The following is a 23,402-nucleotide window of genomic DNA, read 5'->3' as shown; positions in this document are numbered from 1 at the left end:
CATTTAAGGTTAATATTGTTATGTGTGAATTTGATCCTGTCATTATAACACTAGCTGGTTACTTTGTCCATTAGTTGTTAGTTTCTTCATAGTGTTGATGGTCTTTACCATTTGGAATGTTTTTGCAGTGGTTGGAACCATTTGTTCCTTTCCATGTTTAGTGCTTCCTTCAGGAGCTCTTGGAAGGCAGGCCTGGAGGTGACAAAATCTCTCAGCATTTGCTTGTCTGTAAAGGATTTTATTTCTCCTTCGCTTATGAAGCTTAGTTTTGCTGGATATGAAATTCTGGATTGAAAATTTTTTTCTTTAAGAATGTTGAATATTGGCCCCCACTCTCTTCTGGCTTGTAGGGTTTCTGCAGAGAGATCCACTGTTAGTCTGATGGGCTTACCTTTGTGGGTAACCCAACCTTTCTCTCTGGCTGCCCTTAACATTTTTTCCTTCATTTCAACCTTGGTGAATCTGACAATTATGTGTCTTGGGCTTGCTCTTCTCAAGGAGTATCTTTATGGTGTTCTCTGTATTTCCTGAATTTGAACATTGGCCTGTCTTTCTAGGTTGGGGAGGTTCTCCTGGATAATATCCTGAAGAGTGTTTTCCAGCTTGGTTCCATTCTCCCCATCACTTTCATGTACAACAATCAAACGTAGTTTTGGTCTTTTCACATAGTCCCATATTTCTTGAATGCTTTGTTCCTTTTCATTCTTTTTTCACTACTCTTGTCTTCACACTTTATTTCATTAAGTTGATCTTCAATCTCTGATATCCTTTCTTCCACTTGATTGATTCTGCCATTGATACTTGTGTATGCTTCATGAAGTTCTCATGCTGTAGTTTTCAGCTCCATCAAGTCATTTATTTTCTTCTCTAAGTTGATTATTCTAGTTAGCAATTTTTCTAACCATTTTTCAATTTTTCAAGGTTCTTAGCTTCCTTGCTTTGGGTTAGAACATGCTTCTTTAGCTTGGAGGAGTTTATTATTACCCACCTTCTGAAGCCTATTTCTGTCAATACGTCAAACTCATTCTCCATCCAGTTTTGTTTCCTTGCTGGAGAGGAGTTGTGATCCTTTGGAGGAGAAGGGGCATTCGATTTTTGGAATTTTCAGGCTTTTTGCGCTGAACCCATCTTCATGGATTTATCTACCTTTGGTGTTTGATGTTGGTGATGTTCGGATGGGGTTTCTGAGTGGACTTTTTTTAATTGATGTTAATGCTATTCCTTCCTGTTTGTTAGTTCTTCTAACAGTCAGGCCTCTCTGCTGCAGGTCTACTGGAGTTTGCTGGAGGTCCACTCCAGACCCTTTTTGCCTGAGTATCAGCAGCAGAGGCTGCAGAACAACAAAGATTGCTGCCTGTTTTTTCCTCTGGAAGCTTCATCCCAGAAAGGCACCCACCAGATGCCAGTTGGAGGTCACCTGTATGATGTGTCTGTCAGACTCTGCTGGAAGGTGTCTCCCAGTCAGGAGACATGGGGGGTCAGGGACCCACTTGAGGAGGCAGTCTGACCCTTAGCAGAGCTCTAGCGCTGTGCTGGGAGATCCACTGCACAGAGCTGGCAGACAGGAACATTTAAGTCTGCTGAAGCTGAACCCACAGTCGCCTTTTCCCTGAGGTGCTCTGTCCCAGGGAGATGGGAGTTTTATCTGTAAGCCCCTGACTGGAGTTGCTGCCTTTCTTTCAGGGATGACCTGCCCAGAGAGGAGGGATCTAGAGAGGCAGTCTGGCTACAGCGGCTTTGTGGTACTGTGGTGGGCTCCTTTCAGTTCGAACTTCCCGACTGCTTTGCTTACACTGTGAGGGGAAAAAACTGCCTACTCAAGCCTCAGTAATGGTGGACACCCCTCCCTCCACCAAGCTCAAGCATCCCAAGTCGACTTCAGACTGCTGTGCTGTCAGCGAGAATTTCAAGCCAGTGGATCTTAGCTTGCTGGGCTCTGTGGGGGTGGGATCTGCAGAGCTAGACCACTCGGCTCCCTGACTTCAGCCCCCTTTCCAGGGTAGTGAACGGTTCTGTCTCGCTGGCATTCCAGGTGCCACTGGGGTATGAAAAAAATCTCTTGCAGCTAGCTCAGTGTCTGCCCAAATGGACGCCCAGTTTTGTGCTTGAAACACAGGTCCCTGGTGGCATGGGCACCCGAGAGAATCTCCTGGTCTGTGGGTTGTGAAGACTGTGGGAAAAGCGAGTATCTGGGCTGGGGTGAAACATCCCTCATGGTACAGTCCCTCACAGCTTCCCCTGGCTAGGGGAGGGAGTTCCCTGAACCCTTGCACTTCCCAGGTGAGGTGATGCCCCACCCTGCTTTGGCTCGCCCTCTGTGGGCTGCACCCACTCTCTAACAAGTCCCAATGAGATGAGCTGGGTATCTCAGTCGGAAAAGCAGATATCACCTGCCTTCTGCATTGATCTCGCTGGGAGCTACCGACTGGAGCTCTTCCTATTCCGCCATCTTGCCAGGTCTCCCAAGTCTGTATTATTTAATATGAGAATAGTTAACTGGGCACAATGGCTCACACCTGTAGTCCCAAGACTTTGGGAGGCCAAGGAGGAAGGATCACTTGAGGCCAGGTGTTACAGACCAGCAACATAGCCAGACTCCATCTCTACAAAAAAAAGTTTGTAAAAATTAGCCAGGTGTGGTGGGTGGCATGCTCCTGTAGTACTACTTACTTAAAAGGCTGAGGTAGGAGGATTGCTTGAGCCCAGGAGTTTGAGACCACCATGAGCTATGATTGTGCCACTGCGCTCCAGCCATGACAAAGCAAAACCCTGTCTCAAAAAAAAATTTTTTTTAATTTAAAATGTAAAAAAAGAAAGAATAGCAAAGGTCACCAATGTTGACACTATAAGGAGAATCTCCAGGGATGGGAGAGAAGTTGTTATTCCATAGTGTCTCAACTCTGTTCCTAAGGATTCAACTTCTTATGGCAGACAAAGTAATGACCTCTCAAAAATGTCCTAATCTTTGGAACCTGTGAATCTATTAGGTTACATAGTAAAGGGGAGTTAAGGTTGTAATTGGAATTAAGGTTGCTAATCAGCTGAGTATGATATAGGGAGATCATCCTAGTTAACCTGGGTGACTCCAATGCAACCACAAGGGCTTTTATAAGTGGAAATGGGAGATAAAAGAGCATACGAGTGACAGTGATGGTAGCATGAGAATGGCCCACTCAAATGTTACTGGCTTTGAAGATAGGAGGGGAAACAAGACAAGGAATGCCAGCAGCCCCAGAAAGCTGGAGAAGGCAAGGAAATTGATTCCCTTCCAGAGCTTCCAGAAATTAATGCATCCCTGCTGACATCTTTATTTTAGTCAGAATAAACCCATACCAGACTCTGACTTACAGAACTGTAACACATTTATGTTGTTTTAAACCGCTAAATTTGTGGTGATTTGTTATAACAGCAACAGAAAACTAATACACTTTCCCTTGTGTTTCTTGTTCATTATCATGTCATGTCCCCTCTGGCCACTGAGAGCTGATGGCTCCCTCTTTCAACCCCAGACCTAGTATTAATGTATCTATGCACTGATACCCAGTAACAAAGCTATGACATGGCTAGAGCACTTAAACAAGACTTGACCAAAATTTGGGGAATGAGAGTAGCATTACCTTAGCAGAACACTGGAACTTACAAACTGACTTCTACTTCATCAATTTATTGTGTTAATTAAATGACATAACAGATGTTAAGTGCTACACAGCCTAGCCTAGAGAAAGCAGTCAACAAATATTAGCTGTTATTATTGTGGTGATTGTTGTTTTTTGTAATCCCCTAATCTAACAGGGAGACTTTGGCTATGAGCGTGTGAGGAAGCTGTAGCAACTGATTGACCATATTAAGATAAACAAGAGACAGGGCTGGTTTGGGATGAAGATGGTACAAATAGTGTAAAGGGCAAGTGCTGCAACACAACCCATAGCAATAGTGAGTGACACCAGCCTTCATGTAGGAAAACAGACCAAATGATAACAGTGCACAAAATAAAAAGCATGAGTCAACCATTTGTTTACAGATCTTTTCAGTAAGATGTATTTGCATGTAATGGGATATCAAAGAATCATAAGAAAGAAAGACCTAAAGAAGAAGATGCAGAGAAAAGTGCTTTGTCAACAATAACAACAATAATAATAGCTAACATTTATCGAACATTCATTCTGTGCCAGATTGTGTGCTAAGCTCTTTAAAAATAAAAATAACATGAGCTCATTTGGGTCAAGATTATTAAAATCAAGGAAACATTTCAATGGATAACATTCCTCCATGCCCAAAGCTCTCGTTGTCAAAGTGTTATTTTAACTCTGTTTTAGGCTAAGCCTGAGTGTGCGGAACCAGAGGCTACTCGTGTCTACTAAGAACAAATTTAGACTAGAGTTTATCCCACTCATCATTTTTACCAGTTGTGAAGTGGAGTTGGAAATCCATAATCCTAACAATGTTGCTTAGAAACTACAAATCAGCAAAGAACAACCCTTTAAAAGGACATTAAGACCACAACAATTTGACAAGTTCTGCAAAGACATAGTCCAGTGCACTCTGAATAAATGCATTAGGGCTAAAAGGTTCTCAGAAATCTCTCTCTGAATGCCCTTACCCTTAGCTTCTTTTAGGTGAAGGAGCCGTCCCAAAATAATCATCTTCTAAGTGAAATTCACAATGTAAAAAGACATGAAAAATAAAAATGGCATATAATTATAAGAAAGCTAAGAAAGTCTGAGAAAAACCAAAAGGACTATGTTGAATTATGTTCATGGCAGGAGAAACATAAATGATAAGACAACTTTGAGGCAGAGGGTATAATATATCCATTCATTCATTCCATAGGTAACAGAATAGATACTAAGTGCCAAGCACTACAGGAGATAATGAGAATGCAGTGATAAATCAGACACTGTCTCTGCTCTCAAGGAGCTTACACTCTAGTATGGTAGAGGGGCATAAGATGTGACAAAGGTAAACTGAAGTATTCATCTATTATTTTGTTTCTGTAAAATAAAAATAGGGCCTGGGCATGGTGGTTCACGCCTGTAATCCCAATACTTTGGGAGGCCAAGGCAGGCAGATCGCTTGAGCTCAGGAGTTTGAGATCAGCCTAGGCAACATGGCAAAACTCCATCTTTACAAAAGTTACAAAAGTTAGCCAGGCACTGTGGTGCGCGCCTGTAGTCCCAGCTACTGAGGAGTTAGAGGAGGGAGGATAACTTGAGCCCAGGAGGTGAGGGTTGCAGTGAGCCAAGATAACATCACTGCACTCCACCCTGGATGACAGAGCCAGACCCAGTCTACAAAAAATAAAACAAAATAAAATAAAAATGGGCTTTGTTCTGCATAGGGCTTGTCATGTCCAATAGTTCTTCTAAGCAAGACTGTCTGGCATCATGCTGTACATGGAACAAATTCAGCCTTGTTTTATTTCACATGAACCTGTTCCACCACATCCAGGCAGCTCCAGTCAGAGAAGGGAATTTAACACAAGTGCAGCTCATCTGTAGACTGACTCCAAGAACTGAAGCTAAAAAGATGCATACAAAGAAGAAGAGTTTGAAGTAGTGAGCCAATTAATTGGCTAATTACCCTGATTGTATCATTAAACAATGTACACATAAAAACATCACATTGTACCCCGTAAATATCTATAATTATGTATCAATTTGAAATAAAACTTTTTTTGAAAGATGAAAAGAGCAATAAGAAACTCACAGTTATAAGGAAACTGAAACAATGAGTAAGTAAAAGCTATGGTGGATATAAATCTAGCATAGAAAGAGAACAAGCGAGATTGGTTAAAAAAAAAAAAAAAAAAGCAAGAAGACACACCTAAGAACTTTAACATCTGGTCAGGATGGAGTGATAAAGACCAGTTACCCTCTTACCTGAAACAACTGAATAAAACAGACAAATATATTAAACAATGGTTTTCAAGATACTAGATGCTAGGCAATGAGTGACAGTGGTCCCTGAAAGATGAAGAACAAACAAGGTGAGCCCAACAATTGCCCGTCAGCCTCTGAAGCTAAGAAAAGAGTCACCAGAAATTGTTAGAGGTAACCATATTCTCAGAGTTCTCCAGAGAAACAGAACCAATATAACCTGTGTACATACAGCATGAGAGATTGATTAAAGAATTGACTCCTGTGATTGTGGAGACTTGGTAAACCCAAAATCTGCAGGGTAGGCCAACAGACTGGAGACCCAGGGAAGACTTGTAGTTTGAGTCCTATTGTTGGCTGCTGGCAGAATTCTTTCTTGCTCAGGGGAGGTCAGTCTTTATTCTGTTAAGGACTTTCCCTGATTGGATTATCACTGCCCATATTATGGAGGGTAATCTGCTTTACTCAAATTCTATCCATTTAAATTTTAACCTCATCCGAAAAAACACCTTCACAAAAATATCCAGAATAATGTTTGGCCAAATATCTGGGCACCATGGCCCAGCCAATGTGATACATAAAATTAACCGTAACAATACCTGGTGCTTACACAGGTCCAGGAATACTGTTTGTTTCCACCAACCAGACTGGAAAACAATCTCATAATTCATAGGGCATCAGGTAGAGTAGTTAGAAAGTTCCTGCCTCAGGAAGGGGAAAAAATTAGTCCTAAAATGAACTCTATTATGGTCCTATCTAACAAAGATGAAAAGCAAAACTTACAGGATCGAAATGTTTCCAAGTAACTCAACTGCATCCCAGAACAAAATTCAAGAATATTTATAGGAATACAAAAAGAGCACCCAAAAAGCTAAGTCACAATGTCTGGCATTTAACCAAAAATTACCCAGCATGCAAATGAATTAGAAAATATAACCTAGAAGGAGAGAAAATAATCATCAAAATTGTTTCAGATAAAAATTAAATTATAAAATATTTATTTTAAAAATAGTAATAAATAAATGCAGTTTTAAAGTTTTATAACCATATTCCATATGCCAGAAAAGTAGAGGAAAGACTGAACATATTAAGTGAAGACATGAAAGCTTATTTTTTAAGAAAAACTACAGTGTCTGAGGAAAAAAATACACTGTTAGATGACTAACAGACAAGTGTCTGGGGAAGGAAGCATTCAAGAGCCCAAAGAGACATTGCAGCAAGTGGGGAAGGGGGAGATCCAACACAGAGGGGACGAAGGAGGGAGAGGAAGAGTTTTCCTTCATAACCATAACAGAGGTCACTACCCAGAATGACCCCAAGTTTCTAGAACGTAACACTCACTGTCTTTAAGAAGGTGGCTAAGTCAAATCAAGCAGAGCAGTCATTCTAGAGTTAGACTAAACCCCTAATTGGAAGATGTGACTAAAACCCAAAGTAAAGTACTATGGGTTTTTTTAAACTTCTTTTCAGCAATTTTTTACATGATTGACTGGCAAAAGTAGCATTGTTAATAATAGGCAGTAACACGCTCCCTTATACAAAAAGTACAGAATCCTGGGGTTACATAAGCAAAGTGGTCCTGCAGGAAACTCAGCAGATTAAGACATTTTACCCCAAGCTCTTTGATTTCAGTATCCTCACAACAATTAATAACAGAGACCCTTCGGGTTTCAATGTGAATGCTTCACACAGTTGTTATTTAACCTCTCAAGAGATATTTTTCTCAAGAAATTAATTCAGAGGTTTTTCTCTTTTTTTCTGCCAAGATTGTTCCCTCAAATGAAAAACACAGTTCTTTTGTCCAGCCAAGAGACCAAAAATTAACTTATATATATAAAAAAAAGAGGTCACCTGAAAAGTCCAATTCCTTGAGTAAATTCTGTCAGGCATCTTGACTCCTAACACACAGAATATAATCTCTTGAAAGATCTATCTAGTAACTCTTTCACATCAAGCCCAAGAATATTACCCTCATAGCCAATAAGCCCTATGGGGAAAGTTCAATAATTCGGGTTTTCTTGCAAAAAGAAATCTGCTCTTCACTGATTCCAAATGTTCATGTCTCTGACGTCAGTGGTTCTCAGTCAATGAGGCCCCATCCCCTTCTGTAGCAAATTTTTTAATGCTCCCTTTACTGTCCTAAAATGGGAATCTGAAAAAAAAACTGTAACCTGCATATACAAGTAATTTAACAAAACAGTGTAATGCCCTGACTGTAGCACAAATGAGAAATGAAAAGAATGGAATTTATGATAAAATAATATGTATGCCAAGAGGCTCAGGCACAGCTATTCCAGAAGACACAGTGAAGCAGTCAATGCATCTACACGTGGAATCAGTGGGAATTTGTCATCCACACATGCATGCTGATTTAGGTGTGTTGCATTGGTGATTGGAATGCCAAAAGCAGCATGGTCTTTGGGTAATATGGGTTGCCAAAATAGGGAACAACTCTTGGTAAACTTCCAAACAAGTCAACTGTATACTTCCATCAATTGACGAAGTAGTAGTCATGGAAAATTCAGCCTGTTTTTAAAGCATGCAAAAAAAATACTATGGATGTATATGTAAAATGTAATTAGATTCCAAATTCATAATTATAAACAAGTTTTCACTTACCTGAGCCACTAGCTATGCATTCAAGTTATGCAGAACATTAAATAACTCTTCCTGGTGTAGGATTGTCCTGCAAATTGCAACATTCTAGCAGCCCTAGACTTTGCTCACTAAATGTCTCAAGCATTCCCTCCAACAGTCAAAAACATCTCCCCAATTGTCCAAAATGCCCTCCAGTATCATTTCTATTCATGATAAGGTATACTTTTTGTCTTTCTTTCTTTTTTTAAGACAGATTCTTGCTTTATCCCCCAGGCTCAAGGGCAATGGCACAATCTCAGCTCACTGCAACCTTCGCCTCCCAGGTTCAAGCCATTCTCCTGCCTCAGCCTCACAAGTAGCTGTGACTACAGGCATGCACCACCATGCCCGGCTAAATTTTGTTTTTTGTTTTGTTTTTGTTTTTGTTTTTTTGAGACGGAGTCTCGCTCTGTCCCCCAGAGCTGGAGTACAGTGACGTGATCTGGGCTCACTGCAACCTCCACCTCCAGGGTTCAAGTGATTCTCCTGCCTCAGCCTCCCGAGTAGCTGGGACTACAGGCATGTGCCACCATGGCTAATTTTTTGTATTTTTAGTAGAGATGGGGGTTTCACCGTGTTAGCCAGGATGGTCTCGATCTCCTGACCTCGTGATCTGCCCGCCTCAGCCTCCCAAAGTGCTGGGATTGCAGGTGTGAGCCACCACGCCTGGCCAAGGTTTACTTTTATCTGTGCTTCAGAAAACAAACATATTTTAAAAGCAATCTCACTTCAAAGTTCAAGTTTTAGGTTTAGCTTTGGTTTTAGTATCATCTGCATCAAAAGAGGGGAAACAAGTCTGAGTTTTAGAATCACATTTTGATTTCAATTTCAATTTCACTTCACTGTACTGCTTCACCTGAGCAACGTTGAACAATTCCAGTTGTTCTCCTATAAAAGGGAGAAAATTAGGTCTTTACCACAGGACTACAAATTTAACTCATATTCAACTCAGTACTGTCTTGATTATCCATAATCTAATCTGGCATTTCTCCCAAAAACTCACTCACCGGTTAAAGGAAAAATAATTAACTATATGTCCGACACAGTTTAAATTTAATCCAATCTGATTATTAAAATAATCCTTTTGGGTAATGTTGACAATCTCAATCTCTAGGGAAAAAAAGAATTTAGACTCTCAGCTGAACTGGCTTCATGGGCATGCGACCTGTGCAGTTGCACAGGGACTTACACTCAGAAGGGCCCCACACCTGGTTCAATGCTCTGCTGACACAGTTTTGAAATTTTTAATTTTAGAACAGGAACTTGCATTTTCACTTTGCACTGGGACCAGCCAATCCTGGCCCTCAGACGGCTGCCTCCTTCCCCTGCTCCTTTCCTTAAGATGGCATCTGGATATCTGAGGAGAGGGAGTGTTGACAGGTCATCATGGCACTGGAGTAACAGCCTCCTGTCCCCACACAGGCCATTGACATGCATCAGGAAGTTACTACCGGTCACCAGGACAATGGCAGTTATTCACTAGGGCTTCTTGCTTGGTCAGGACTTAGTAGCACCTATCCATGAATCAGTCTCACTCCTGCTATGTTGGCTACAGACTGAGGAGTGACTGCTCTCTCTCACCCAGTCTACTGGTCTGGTAGTCCACCCTGACTTGTTGAGGCAGGATAGGCAGAGGATACCTGGAAAGCCTATTGGTTCTTGTCAGTGTCCATAAAACATGGAAACTGGGAACAATGTAGGAAAACAAAGCCACAATTTCTCCTTCTGTCTGATCGTGCTGCATGGCCAAGATGTGGTAGTCGCACCCTAAGTTGGTACAGGTGGGCAGGACAAGAGATGTACTTTCTAGGACACCCAATTTGGAAATGAGCAATAGCTCGCCTCTTTGCCCTTGCTATTCCTCTCACTTTTGTAACACAGCTCCCTCTTTCCAAGCCAAGTGGGAAAAAATTACAGAAATTAATTACAAAAAATTACTTTTCTCTCTATTCCATTCCAAAACCTTCTTAGCCAAAAAGCAAGGGATGGGTGAGGCTTTTCTTTACTTTCCCTATATCATAGCCTCCTACTTCCTGATGCTAATCTGGGAGGTAAGCCTTACTATGCACAGGGGCGTCTTCTCTACATATGAGGAGAACTATGATAAGAGTTTTCTGAGCTCAGCTAGCAATGTGTGAAATACTAAATAACGTAATTTAGCGAACTCTCTTTCTCTTTCTTTCTCTCTCTCTCTCTCTCTCTCCCCCCAACACCTAAGAGGTCAAGAGCCAAGAGCTCATCTTCTCTCTCCCCAGGACAATAAACCTCATGCTGCCCGCTTAGAGGCCTGCTGTTTGCACACACACACACACACACACACACACACACACACACACAAAGACAGAAGAGGAAAATTAAAATGCATCTATTTAACATTTGCAAAAATTTGAAGCCAAACTCAACAACAGAAAACAAACAATCCAACCAAAAAGTGGGCAAAGGGCTTGAATGGACATCTCTCCAAAATAGAAATACAAATGTCTAGTAACTACATGAAAAGATGCATCAGTAAGCATTACAGAATGAAAATCAAAACTATGAAGCTATCACTTCATATCCACTCAGATGGCTATCATGAAAAACACAGAAAACAACAAGTCTTGGCAAAAATGTGGAGAAATTGGAACACTTGTGCATGGCTGCAGGAAACGCAAAATGGCACAGCCTCTGTGGAAAATAGTATGACATTTCTTCACAAAATGAAACATAGCACTATCACAAGATCCAGCAATTCCACTTCTAGGTATATACCCCAAAGAATTGAAAGCAGAGACTTGAAGAGATGTTTGTACACCAATGTTCATGGTAGCATTATTCACAAAAGCCAAAAGGCAGAAACATCCCAAATGCCCACCGACAGACGAATAGATGAGCATAACATGGTGATATATATACAATGGAATATTACTGAGCTTTCAAAAGGAATGAAATTCTGATACCTGCTGCAACATGGATAAACCTTGAAGATACTGTACTAAGTTAAACAAGCCAGACATAAAAGGACAAATATTTTATGATTGCACTTACATAAAGTACCCAAAATAGTTAAATTCATAGAAGCAAAAGGTGGAAAATGGGCGTTATTGTTTAATGGGTACAGAGTTTCAATTTGGGATGAGAAAAAAAGGCCTGGAGATGGGTACTGGTGATGGTTGCACAACAATGTGAATATACTTAATGCTACTAAAGTGTGCATTAAAAAGTGGCAAAAATGGTGAATTTTATGTTGTAAATATTTTGCCACAATAAAAAAGTAAACCAAGAGTGTCCTTTTGGCAAATTTGTTTTGAGAATTTCACAAATTAACATATGTAAAGCAACTAGCATCATTTGGTACATAGTAGATAACAATAAATATTAGGTTCCTTTCCTAATATTTATCTTCCCTACCAACTGATATTATAAATTTTATTCAGACATTATTAATGTCTCTCTGGGATTCAGCACTGATTATATGGAAAATAAATTGCCTTTTTCCTTTCTAATTAATTCTTGAGTATGTACAAGAATCAGAGCAATCAAGAAGAGTGCATACACATTGATTATTCAAGGATGAAATTCACTCCACTCCAGACATTCTATTGAGTCTCCGTCACTCCTGTACCTTTTCCTGAATGGCTCACAAGATTCTCAGACTCAATATATCCAAAACTGAATCCATTCATCTGTTCATAAAATTTGCTTTATTTCCTACCTTTCTTCTTTCATGAGCAGTAGAAAATTTGGTTAAAATAGAAGTTCCCAACTTTTCTTGGTTCATGGCATGTGTCTTGATTATTTCACAATACTCCTAGACCAAAAGAAATACTTAATAGCTCCATTTACTATGTGCTTAGAGACAGAAAAGTTAGTAAGTATGTATGTTCTAACAACTTAGACATAATACATTTAAACACTTAAAACATAATACATGGCCAAGTATGGTGGCTCATTCCTGTAATCCCAGCACTTAGGGAGGCCAAGGCAGGTGGATCACTTGAGGTCAGGAGTTTAAGACCAGGCTGGCCAACATGGCAAAACCATGTCTCTACTAAAAATACAAAAATTAGCCAGGTGTGATGGCGCATGCCTGTAATCCCAGCTACTTAGGAAGCTGAGGCGTGACAATCACTTGAACCCAGGAGGCAAAGGTTGCCTTGAGCTGAGATCATACCACTGCACTCCAGCCTGGGTGACACAGTGAGACTGTCTCAAAAAAAAAAAAAAAATACACAAATGGTTTAAGACAATATTTTGTTTCACTCTTAACCACAATAATGGGATATAAGAACCTGTTAGGCATTAGGCACTGCACAACTTCTGATATCTTAGGATCATATTGGACACCATGACAGTTATCTGCTGTTCCACACTGATTTTATGCAGTACTTGCTTTTTATCACAGCAACCATCAAAATCCAGCTTTGCAAAGATATGACAGCTCACTCCAAAAGGAATATAATGATGTTGACATTGCATACTACATAAAGCCACTAGTTTCTTAGATGTCCAGCAGTCATTGAGTATAACTATCTGTCCCTAGAAACTTTAAAATATCCCACAACACCCCTGTGAATTCACTGTGGCATCCCTGGGCCCCTCAGCCACAATCTGGGAACTGCAGGGCTAGAATAATAGTTTGGAACATGCTGTGGTCCATGGTTGCAGTAATGGCCCCTGCAAACCATGCCTTCCCATATCCATGCACATGCCTAGTCCCATCCTCACAAATGGAAGCCATTGTGACTTGCTTTGGCCAATGGAACATTAGCAAATGTGACACAAGTAGTGACTTGAGAGGTACATGTGTATTGGAGTTTGCCCTCTCTTGCTGCTGGAAACCCTCCTGCTGCCATGTGACATACTCAAAGAAGCCTCCTGGAGCGTGAGACTTCGTGGAGAAAGACCTCAGTCATCCCAGTCATCCCAGGTGAGACCCCAGGCATGTTAGTGAGGCCAACTTAGAGCATCCAATTCCAGCCAAGCCAACCCAGACCAAAAGAACTGCTCACTGGTCCATATAATCATGAAATGTAATATGACACTGTTTTATTTTAAACTCCTAAGTTTTGGGTGGTTTTAGACAGCAAAACTAACTGACACAATGTTAAAGATATTGAGCTTTATACTTAAGGCAATGGAAAACCAATAAAGAATCCATTTAGTTAAGTTGAATAGTTATAATTAACGAATGCATGATCATTCAATTGTTTCCATGGAATTCTCTTAGAAATAGCTTGTGATTTCCAGTCGTAGAGCTTCAGGAATAGACTCTGAACTTCACTAATGTTTAATTGTGAATGAGATTAGAAAGTTTACTGCATTTGTTTAAAACACACCTTCTAAAATTATAATGTAAATGATCATTAATCTATAAGGAAGCCTGTTTGTAAGGAAAATGTGTTTTAATTTGGTTGTGAAAAGATGAATAGGAATCTTGTAAGAACGACCTATTCAATCAGAGATCAGATTGCTGACCACCATAACCACAGTAGCCAAAACCCAGCAGAAAACTCAAAAACAAATGAAAACAGCCTCACATCAGCAGAGATACATCTGCCACGAGATGCTGAATCTTGATGTCCATCAGAGCCTTTCCCAATCAAATGCTTACACAATATGGCAGGGTCTCAAAAGAACCAGAATACACAGGTTCTCAGCTGCAACAGTTTTCAGCAGGGCAAGTAGGCCAACGGTCTAAAAAACACAGGTGTGCCCTTAAAAGAACAATAACCAGCAGTGGCGCTTCAGGGTTCCATGATTTAATGAGCTCAAAGAACATCACCCTTGTAGAGCACAATAAAATACTCTTTATAAGGAGGACTCTGAGTCATCAAGAAAAAGTTAAATGTTTATTGAACTAAATTGAAAAGGCTTCCATAAGATTTCCATTAAAAATGATTAAGAAAAGTAATATAGGATCTTAAAATAGTAAATGCTAGCTATCTAGAGAATTCAGTTACGTGGAAAATTCCATTTCCCAGGAGCCATTGCAAATGATGATGATTTAGGCATCTCCATGAATTAGAGGTTACTCTGTGCACCAGCTCCACACCCTGATCTTGTTATTATCTACAGGTTTATTCTCCTAAGTGGGAGTATTTTCCCTTTCCTCAATAGCTCCAGGGCAGCTGAGGCTTTCTCCTCAGGCAGAAGCTTCAGCCTTCTGGGAAGGAGAAGAAACAGGGCAGCGGAGGAATGAGATGACTGTTGCCTCCTTTAGGCCCATAGATGAACTTCTTTCTGACCAGGTGAGGCTCTGCAGAGAAGGTAAGGGGCTGGAGTCAGTAGTCACAAATGACCAGGGGTTCTTGTCCTGTGAGAGGTGGCCATGTAAAGGAGGTGACTGGCTAGGGAAAGCTGAACCAATTTTAGACCCGCCTGTGACCAAGACCCTGCTTACCCCACCAAGGAAACTGCCTGAGAAACAAAAGAATAAAGTAAAGCATGTGCCAGCCCCCATCAACCAGAGGCAAGAATGTCATTAACCCATTTTTACTTTACTTTTAGCAAAAGTAGTTACAGAAGCTTCAGAAAATATAGGTGAAGAAAGAAGGGAGAAAAAGAGGGAAAAAGCAGACTATATACATGGATATGTGTGTTCATATGCTAAATGTGCTGCTAGAATTTATTTTTCCTTATTTACCAGTATATGCCTCAGCAGGATCATTTTGAATAACTACATCCTATTCAATTTTATAGATATACCATTTTAATCAATTCCATGTTTTGGGATATCCAATTTTTGTTTTGCTATTATAATGGTTACTTTTTGGGGTGTCAAGAAGCCCTGGTTCAATACCAACTGAGCAATAGAGGGGAGTCAGACGAATGGAAATCAAAACGTCTGCCTTTTCTTTTTTTTTTTTTTTTTTTTTTGAGACGGAGTCTCACTCTGTCATCCGGGCTGGAGTGCAGTGGCCGGATCTCAGCTCACTGCAAGCTCCGCCTCCCGGGTTCACGCCATTCTCCTGCCTCAGCCTCCCAAGTAGCTGGGACTACAGGCGCCCGCCACCTCGCCCAGCTAGTTTTTTGTATTTTTTTAGTAGAGACGGGGTTTCACCATGTTAGCCAGGATGGTATCGATCTCCTGACCTCATGATCCGCCCGCCTCGGCCTCCCAAAGTGCTGGGATTACAGGCTTGAGCCACCGTGCCCGGCCTGCCTTTTCTTAAATAAAAGTTGGATGGATGACACGTCTCAGGTGTGCAGCCCAAACATGGTACCTGCAGCGAAACAGGGTTTTCCACACAGGCACAGGCAGAGTTGGAAAGCTGCAGGCTTCTCCCATAAAGGGAGGCTTTCCCTATAAAGCTTCACTTGGCAGGGGGTCCATGAGAGCACAGCTGTCTGCAAGCAGACAGATCCCAAAGTGGAAGAATGGAGGGAGCAGAGCCCTGACTCATCAACGAAACAAGTTACTTCTTTTCCCCTGGAGAGGATTGTGTGGTGGGAGAGGGCTCAGAAGCCTTACCGAAGTGGCTGTTCTTCCTCACAGAAACAGGGTGCCAGACAAAAGGAGGTCATTTACCCAATATCATTCCATAAATAATGTTGCAGTGAATATCCTATAATGTATACATGTGTACATTTGTCCTATTTTTTTAGAATAAATTTCTAGAAGATTCCAGAGTCAAAGCTAACAGCATTTCTAAACCTTTTCACATATACTATCAAATTGCAGAGAAAGACTACAGATTTACACTCCCAAAAGCAATGGATGCAAATGTCCATGTCTTCTAACACTTTGCTATTGCAATTGGTTAAAAATGTTATCTCACATTGTTTTAGCTTCCATTTCTTTATTAGTAAGATTAAAATATTTTCATATATTGGCTGGGCACGGTGGCTCACACCTGTAATCCCAGCGCTTTGGGAGGCCAAGGCGGGCGGATCATCTGAGGTGCAAGTTCGAGACCAGCCTGGTCAATATGGAGAAACCCCATCTCTACTAAAAAAAATACAAAAAGTAGCCAGGCATGGTGGCTCACGTCTGTAATCTCAGTTACTTGGGAGTCTGAGGCAAGAGAATTGCTTGAACTCTGGAGGCGGAGGTTGCAGTGAGCTGAGATTGCACCACTGCACTCCACCCTAGGAGACAACTCTGTCTCAAATAAAAATAAATTTTAAAAAATAAAAATAGAAATAAAATAAAATATTTTCATATATTTATGGGCCATTTTTATCCTTCTTTTCTGATTCTTTTGATAATGCCCTTGCCCATTTCTCTAATGAGATTTTCATTTATTCTTATTCGTTTTTAAGATGCAAAAATATTTAAGCAACTCACTCTTCTTAATCTTAGAATTCTGATGCATTAGGTGGCAGTTAGAATCACTGAGCCTAACAAAAAACAATACTGCTGTTGAGAGTGATTATTTTAATTTTTTTAATTTTCTCATTGTCACAGTCATATATATTCATGTTTCTTAAAACATTTACCAATGCAAGAACCTATTTGAAGAAAAGACAGGTTATTAGAAGAGGTCAAGATTTACAGCCCACAAAAGTGCTTAGACTTAATATCTTCTGATACCAAGTTATACACTTGCATTTTTATTCCAAATTTTAAGTTACTGATTTTCGCTCCAGACATTTTTAATATAAAAAAATCTTACATATGTACTTTATTTCAAGCATATTCAGTGCATGGAAATCTGACATTTGAGAGGGAAAAAATACCTCAGAAAGTAATTGCTTTTTTTTATTATTAAAATACCATCATCAGAAACTTCAAGAATAAACTACTGACTGAGGTAAGGTAACTTGTCAAAATATTGAGCTCATACAGATATTATATAATTAATAGATCGCTGCCAAGATGTTGATCCAGATTGCCAAGGATAGCAACTTTATATTTTTAAGTATTAAAATTGACCACTAACAAACAGAATATTCTTAGAGAAATGTTTACGGATTATCCAATAATATTTTTGTAAGAGGCCTGAAAGTAATGGATATTGAACAAATGATATAAACAATACCTTGACCAAAAAAAAGTCCTTAATAATTCTTTCTATTAAGAGAACTTCCATTCTTAATAAAAACAATTATATTTCAAAATCTACTAAATCACCACATTTCAGAATTCTAAAAATTCCTGCTATTATACATTGTCTTCATATTTCTCAACAAGTATATCAATGCCTGTTAGATTCTTCATCATTTATCACCATTTATTTATTCAATAAACATTTTTAAGAACTTGCTAGCAAACATTTTGGAGAACTTTGTGGTAGTTTTGGAGCTAAAGATACAAAGACAAAAAGAGGTCTAACCCACAAGGAAAACATTGTCTAGAGTTCATAGTCTAGTAGAGGAGATACTCTATAGTTTATTGTAATGGTTAATTTTGTGGAATTGACTTGACTGGGTTAAGGTATCCCCAGACAGCTGGCAAAATAGTATTTGTGGGTGTGTCTGCAAGTGTTTTCAAAGGAGATTAGCATTTGAATCAGTAGACTGAGTAAAGAAGATGCCCCCACCACTGTGGGCAAGCCATCACCCAGTACATTGATGGGTGATTAAAATAAAAAGGAGAAGAAGGGCAAATTTTCTCTCTGTTTCAGCTGGCACATCCATCTTCTCCTGCCCTTAGACATTAGAGCTCCTGGTTCTCAGGCCTTTGAACTCTGGAACTTACACCAGCAGCCCACCAGTTCTCAGGCTTTTGGCCTCAGACTAAATTATAACTGTCCCAGTTCTTTAGCTAGCAGATGGCATATCACGGGACTTCTCAGACTCCATAAGTGCATGAGCCAATTCCCACAATAAATCTCCCCTTATACATCTATATCCAATTAGTTCTGTTTCTATGGAGAATCCTGACTAATACATTTACATAGTAGGGGGAATTAAGAAGGTAACAGAAAAATATAATTTATTGTAATGGTCATCAAACACTGACTGACAGCCCAAGGTAGCAGCCATTAACTGAGGCTAAGAAACCAAGCACCAAAGGAGTCTTCCAGAAGGAAATGATGATGAGTTCCTGGGTCCTAGAGAATGAGCAGATTCTACACAGGAGAAGAAAAGAACAGTATTTCAGGTAGAAGGCACAGAGGCAGAATGGGTCACAATATGGAGAACTACTACAAGAAGTTTGGTTTAGCTGAAGCTTAGTTGGGCTGGGGATGGACAATGGTGAGAGATTGCACTATAGAAAGGATAATAATACTATTTCAACATACATTATTGAAAACTTAGCATGTACCAGATATAATGCACTTAGTAAAGTGCATTCATTATTGAATCCTGACAAAAAATGATGAAAAAGCATTATTCTTATCCTCCCTTTCCCCATTTTACAGCTAAAGAAACAAAAGCCCAGTGAGACTAAGTGACTTACCCAAGGTCATATATTTTGCAAGTGGATAAGATAGTATTACAACTTAGAAATTCTGATTCCAGAGCCTAGGCTCATCTGCTAACCATGAACAGATTTTATGCTACACTAAGGAATTTGAACTTTACCTTGACGGCCACAAGAGAACAAGAAGGATTTTAGGTAGGAGAATGACATGGTGAATTTTATCTTTTAAAGGACTGTCCAAACTTCTGGAGGTAAGGGGAGGGGACAGACCTGAGACAGGACCACTATTTATGCATCTGCATGTTGTATTCTGTAAACCTCTAGGAAGAGCCATTAAATTGTGGTCTGTGAATGGCAACTCCTGGTGCTGTGCAGTGCACAACCTACATAGCCATACTTCATGAACCTGCAAGTTAGGAGGCTATTACAGTGTCTTAGTCCATTTTATGTTGCTATAACAAAATGCCTGAGACTGGGTAATTTATAAAGAAAAGAGGATTGTTTAGCTCATGGTTCTGTAGGATGAGAAGTTCAAGGGCATGGCACTTGCTTCGGAAAATGGCTTTTGTGCTCCTTCACAACATAACATTGAAGGTCAAACAGAAGGCTGACACATGCAAAGAGCAGAAGACCTGAGGGGGCTCCTGGCTTTATAACAACCCACTTTCTAAGGAACTAATGCTTCCCTCAAGAACTAATCTGGTCTCTTAAGAGCAAGATCTCACTACTGAAAGAACAGTACCATGCTATTAATGAGGGATCTGTCTTCATAACCAATGCATCCCACTAGGCCCCACCTCCCAACACTGCCACATTGGGAACCAAATTAAAACATGAGTTTCAGTAGGGACAAAGAAACCAAATCCAAACCTCAGCATACAGTAAGTCAAGCATAAAATGCATGAATGTTTGAACTAAGGGAGGGTGATGGCAAAGAAGAGAATGAGTCATCATCCAGAGATATTAAGGATGTGAATCAACAGGAATTGATGACTAAGTGAAGATAGTAAGGCAAAGACAGCAGTCAAAGATAAGGTAGTTTCATTTTGTAACAGTCTGGCTAAGTTGGAACTACATTTTAGAATCTCCTTCCCTATTTGAATCTGGGTTAGGTTGGGCCAAAAGAGAAAATTGTACAAGATTTGTAAGGTGAAGTGCAACAGTAGCCATTATACTCTTAAGGTCATCACTGTTAAAGGTGATAAAAGACAAACACAGGTGCCAGCAGGGATCAACCTGTCCTTGATCTTCCTCTCAACTCTACATCCTCTTCTGCCTCTGCACCAAGTTGTTCTTCCCATCAGCCAGCCCTACTGACCAACAGAACTCATGACCAGATGCCTACTGCAAACAAAAGATCATTTGTGAACAGAAGGAAAGACTGTGGAGGACACAGGACAGAGGCAACAGCTAGGATAGGCCACAAGCTTCTGTAGACTTCTACATTGGCCCTTTGCAGTCCCTCCCCAGCAGATTTCATGGAGCTCTGACTACTGCACCAGGCCAGTATTTCAAGAGGGCTGTCACTCTTCCTTGAATCAGCAACCCTACTTTCTGAGCCCCTACTTTCCCAGCTTCATTCCTAATCCCAGAAGAGTTTTTTTAGAGCAATTGAAAATATTCTAAAATCCATGTAGCCTGTAATCCCCGCATTTTGGGAGGCCAAGGTGGGCAGATCATTTGAGGTCAGAAGTTCAAGACCAGCTTGGGCAACATGGTGAAACCCCGTCTCTACTAAAAATACAAAAATTAGCCAGGTGTGGTGGTGGGTGCCTGTAATCCCAGCTGCTCACGAGGCTGAGGCAGGAGAATCACTTGAGCCCGGGAGGTAGAGGTTGCAGTGAGCCGAGAACGCGCCACTGCACAACAGCCTGGGTGACAGAGTGAGACTCCATCTCAAAAAAATAAAAACTAAATAAAATCCTTGTAGAACTGTAAAGGGCCTGTGATAGTCAAAACAACTGAAAAAGAACAAAGTTGAAGGAGTTTTCGCCATTTGATTTCAAGACTTACAAAGAATACTATAACAGAGTTGTAAAGATGAACACCCACATTATGCAGAGGTGAAACATTTGGTAAAACTGTTGCCTTAGTTTTGGAGACGTTTGCATGTGGCTAAACTCCACATCTAAATAATGTACTGAGAATCCAAGCTCCAGAAATATAAGGAATTTCTCTTGGAACTGGCTTCTAACAACATTTATGCATGCAAACAAAAGCACTGTAAATCAGCCTTTTCTAAAAGAAAGGTGCTCAAAGATTCAGCATGCCTGGTTACTGGTATTCTTAGCAGGACCTTCTGTTCTCTTTCATTCCCAGTCCCTTTCTGACAGCTTAATCTTTCTAAATCTTACTTTGGATCACTTGAGCTTCTAGGAAGTACTTTGGATTACTGAAACTACAGACTTCGTTCAAAATTTCTTTTTATACGCTCTTTTTATGTATTGCTAATCATATTAGAGAGAGTAATATTGATGCCCTATTTCATCATACCTTTTTAAATCTGAGGGTTTACTGGTATATGCCTGTTAGAAAAATTACGGCGGTATTACTGAATTTTGTTCCCACATCAGTGTGGTCTTGTTACCTTACTGGCTGTAGAGAGTTTGGTAATATAACTAGATAGATTTTCAGGATATTTCCAGCTTTATTCTACCTCATTTTAAAGTTTTTGGATTTTTTTGGATATCTGGAACTTTCAAATAGGTTTTTGTGAATATTTTTTATGCAACAAAGTTACTGAGTGGCTTGTTCAGATGTGTTCAATACATCAGGCAGAATTTCAGAAGCTTATTCTTCCCATCAGTTCACAAACATTTTATAAATAGTCCAGTGCCCTATGGTTTAACAGAAAATATGTCCATTGTGTAGAACCATATTTTCAGACTATATACACAAATGGAAAGATGGGCCACTTCATCACACTTTCAAATATATTAAGTCCTATAAACTATTAACCCCACAAAATACTAATTTCATTTGTTTGCAATGACTATTACTAAAAGCATTAGACTGGATTTTCAGAAACATTTAGCAAGAAAAATGTTTCCAAGCATTTTGGAATATTAGAATAAGATTTAAGTGTACATTTTAATTGTTCATTTTTTAAAGAATAAATGAATGAAAACACATTGACTTTTTAAAATTTTTAAGTAATGGTAAGCCTGGTGTATATTTCAACATTTATTCTATCCTAATTACTCAACAGATGATTGAAGAATAAAATTGTAAATCCATTTTCTTCTTAATGCTACCAAAACAGCAACTGGATGACTAGAACCCATGGTTTTAGAGGAATCTGGGTAGTCTTCCATGACACAGTTTTCAGGATAAAAATATTTTTCATAATATTCATACAGCCAACAGACACACGAAAAAATGCTCATCATCACTGGCCATCAGAGAAATGCAAATCAAAACCACAATGAGATACCATCTCACACCAGTTAGAATGGCAATCATTAAAAAGTCAGGAAACAACAGGTGCTGGAGAGGATGTGGAGAAATAGGAACACTTTTACACTGTTGGTGGGATTGTAAACTAGTTCAACCATTATGGAAAACAGTATGGCGATTCCTCAAGGATCTAGAACTAGATGTACCATATGACCCAGCCATCCCATTACTGGGTATATACCCAAAGGATTATAAATCATGCTGCTATAAAGACACATGCACACGTATGTTTATTGCGGCACTATTCACCATAGCAAAGACTTGGAATCAACCCAAATGTCCATCAGTGACAGACTGGATTAAGAAAATGTGGCACATATACACCATGGAATACTATGCAGCCATAAAAAAGGATGAGTTTGTGTCCTTTGTAGGGACATGGATGCAGCTGGAAACCATCATTCTTAGCAAACTATCACAAGAACAGAAAACCAAACACCGCATGTTCTCACTCATAGGTGGGAACTGAACAATGAGATCACTTGGACTCGGGAAGGGGGACATCACACACCGGGGCCTATTATGGGGAGGGGGAGGGGGGAGGGATTGCATTGGGAGTTATACCTGATGTAAATGACGAGTAGTTGGGTGCTGACGAGTTGATGGGTGCAGCACAGCAACATGGCACAAGTATACATATGTAAGAAACCTGCACGTTATGCACATGTACCCTAGAACTTAAAGTATAATAATAATAATAATAATAATAAATATTTTAAGATAGATCTTATCAAAAAGTAGAATTCTCTTTAGCATAAACTTTTATAGTTTCCATTCTCAAAAACTCTTAAAATTTTCCTAAAATTTATGTTTAATGAACGTTCTGTATGCTACATTTTACCTATAATAGATTTTTAAGTAAATACTAATTTACTGATAACATATGTTAATATTGCATTACTCTCTGTAATACGATTAGCAATAAATAAGAATCATTTAAATTTTTTTAAAACCTCAGCATTGTTGCAAATAGTACATTAAAGATGTGGCCTTTCCACCCAAACCTACGGCCTCAAGGTAGCTACTATTAAATTGAGAAAGAAGGGCATGGGGGTAAGGAAGCAAATAAATAAATGGGACTTGAGAAGGACATCCAGTCAAACTTTGGATATATTTACCAGCACGAGGAACTGACTGGAAGC

General features: G+C 39.8%; 1 long non-coding RNA gene across 1 annotated transcript in view; it reads right to left on the bottom strand.

The window, feature by feature from the left end:
* Window positions 1-9,103: 9,103 nt before the first annotated feature.
* Window positions 9,104-23,402, bottom strand: part of LOC110744110 — a 32,036-nt gene continuing 17,737 nt past the window's right edge. Inside the window, exon 3 of the long non-coding RNA XR_002524286.2 lies at window positions 9,104-12,303. This is a non-coding gene — a long non-coding RNA (uncharacterized LOC110744110). The remainder of the gene's footprint in view (window positions 12,304-23,402) is intronic.

The sequence above is a fragment of the Papio anubis genome, chromosome 1 (assembly GCF_008728515.1).
Source record: "Papio anubis isolate 15944 chromosome 1, Panubis1.0, whole genome shotgun sequence".
Lineage (NCBI taxonomy): Eukaryota > Metazoa > Chordata > Mammalia > Primates > Cercopithecidae > Papio > Papio anubis.
Note: the sequence above shows the minus strand (reverse complement) of the source record. Positions and strands in the feature narration are given on the sequence as shown.